Raw genomic sequence first — 2,836 nt, 5'->3', positions numbered from 1 at the left:
GCAGCACCGGCTCCGCACTCAGGGACCCTCCGTTGGGAGCTCAACCCCCCTCACGGCAAAAAATTATTAGAAATTCTTACCAATTTAGTGCATTTTTTAGAAATTATGCACTGCTGCTTTTTGACCTGTAGCGAGGTTCCCAGAACCCGACTTTCCCATCCCTTCCCGGAGGCTTTCAAACACCAAAAGGGGAATTTGGTGCTGAAACGGAGCTGAAACTGCAGCAGGATTTGTGCAGCGGTCGGCTGCTTCTCCGGGTGCCCTGGCAAGCGCCGGGCACGTGCCACGTGCCACATCACCCTGCCCGCTCGGACCCACGGCCGGGCTCCATCACCCTACCTGCTTCAGCCAGCTGTGGCCACTCCAGATGTTCTGCAGCATCTGTAAGGGCTCAGCATGGAAACCAAAACCTCGTCGCCCAGCAGCAGCCAGCATCTGAGCAGCGCTGGAGAAATCACGGCGCCGTTAGCAGCCACAGCAAAGGCGACCTGCAGGGATGCTCGGAGCGAGGACCGGCAGTGGTCGCTCACGGGAGGATGCCCAGGGTGAAACGCTCGCCTGATGCCACCTCCGCTGCCGCCTCCCTTCTCCGCACACGTTTGGTGAGTGCCAAGTGTAATGGAAAAAACCCAAAAGTCCGACCAGAAAGCGTTAAAAAGTCTTGCCAAAAAGTTCTTCACCGGATTTTTGTCGGCTCTGGGCAGGAGGAGCAAAACCAGCAGAGGCAACAACTGGCTGAGAACGGAGAAATCAGACGGTGACGTTACCTGGACCGCGCGAGAGCCCCTGTGCTGAAGAGATCAGCAGTCAGAACACGTTCGGAGAAGCACCAGTAAGAGTTGATGGGAGATTCTCAGAGAGAAAAAGCAGCCCGATTTTCCAATGAAAAGGGGAGCGATAACTGCAGCTCCCGAACCACAGACACACCTACTCCGACTCCAGCCCGTTTCCCACCCTCTGCTCCCTCCCCGACAGCATTAATCCCCACCACCACCACCCCCTTGCCCAATGCATGAAGCGGAACAGCAGCTGAGGATTTCAATCCTCGGGGGCTGCTGCTGCCAGAGCCTCGCCGGGAAGAAGGGCGAGGGCCGCCGCAAGCGAAGCCGCGGGGTGCGCGGGGCCATCGCTTCACGTGGCGGCGGCGAAGGAAGCGTTCGTCAGCGCGCAGCGGAGCAGGAGGGAGGAGGAGAGCTTTCCCAGCGCCGCCCAGGGAGGTGGGAGGAATTATTTGCAAAAGCAGAAGAGAGCAGGAGCTGGGACACCAAGGGAGAGCCTGCTGCTCCGGCCCCTTTGGGCACCGGGAAAGCATCGCGGGCCTTCTCTCAGACCTACCTGCTGTCAGCCTCCAGGGAGCATCGCATCTTCATCCCGTTCCCACTTCTTCCTGCTAGATCCAAGCCATCGGCTGTGGTCTGGAGGGGCTGGCAGCCCCCGCGGGGCTCCCGTCACCGCAAACCCAGCGCTGGGGCATCTTCCCCAGCTGCAGAAGTGGCCGCTGCCAGCCCAAACCCCTGCCCAGCCTGCCCAGTTGCTGCCACTGCCCGTGTATTGGCACTTCGACATCAGTAGCTAAAGCTCACACGACCTCTAGAAATCCAAAAAACAGTTACTGTCACCTGAGGATGAGCTCCACGCCGTGGATCCTTAATCAAGTCTCATTTTTTAAGTACTCTGCAGTGCATTTCTTCCCCGAGCAATGGGGACTGAAACTCCTCGGCCACCTCGCTCCGAAGCCTGTAGTCATCAGATTTCTGAATTTCCGCATGGGATGATTCATTCTTACTGAAACAAAAGACATCTTCAAAGACAACTGTAAGAGAGCCTGGGTCGGAGCAGGGATTGTCCTGCAGACAACGAGGGCAGTGATTTCATACCAGGATAAGGCCCTGGACTATCAGCGTTTCAGGAATCCACTTTCAGCAAGGACGGTCGGTTGTTAGCTCTGGCTGCAGACCAGCCCCTCGGTATATCCCAATCTCAGTTAAGAGTGAGCCAGAACATGCACGTGGCTGAGCTTTCCCCGACTGTCACAAATTCCTAAGATTTAAGGCAATAGCCTCTAAACCAGTGGTGGGGCACCCGCAGCAGAGTCCCGAGCCGGCAGTCACCTCCTCCTGTATAACTGGATAATGTTGACAATTATTCGGGCTTGGAAAGCCTTCCTGACCTTCACCAGAGTCCCGTGCCCTTGCTTCAACCTCCACAAACAGTTCAGGTACAAGACAGCATTATCAAATCAAGCGAGGAGAAGCCGTCCTCGAGGGTGCCAGAAATGCAAACACCCAGGCCATTACGTTATTAAGCGTACAGAGATTTGCAGTCCCCATACGTTCAGCTCGGCACGTAACGATTTTGACCAAGAGCATCTTGTTCCCGACTTGCCTACGCTCATGGACAGGTGCTGCACAGCCCCGAGCAACACAGGAGTAAGGTTTTGGTTGTGCAGAGGGGTGGAAAGCCCCAGCAGGACATTTTGGGCGGTTGGAGCTTTAGAACAGGCTCAGGAGAAGGCAAAATAAAGGACGCCAGAGGCAAACTCTTGGGATTTCTCTGCTTTTCCATAGAGAGGTTTCCCCCCAGCACTTGACAAGTTCCAGGTAAAGCGTGTTTCATGCTCGACATAAGGACAAACGCACAAAAGAAAATGGTTTGGGCATCTAGAAAATCCCAGGCTCCATCCCCACGGTCCCTGCCCAGGCAGATCCATCAGCCCTAGGCTGCGGCGTGACCAGGGCTCTTCAAATTACCACGAGCAGAAAGAGCCAAGCGACACAAACACTTGGCATTTGAATGAGCTGCACTCTCCCATGATTCATTTCTGACTGTATTTCTA

The sequence above is a fragment of the Egretta garzetta genome, unplaced genomic scaffold (genome assembly GCF_000687185.1).
Source record: "Egretta garzetta isolate BGI_Z169 unplaced genomic scaffold, ASM68718v1 scaffold331, whole genome shotgun sequence".
Lineage (NCBI taxonomy): Eukaryota > Metazoa > Chordata > Aves > Pelecaniformes > Ardeidae > Egretta > Egretta garzetta.
This window is presented reverse-complemented; position numbering follows the sequence as displayed.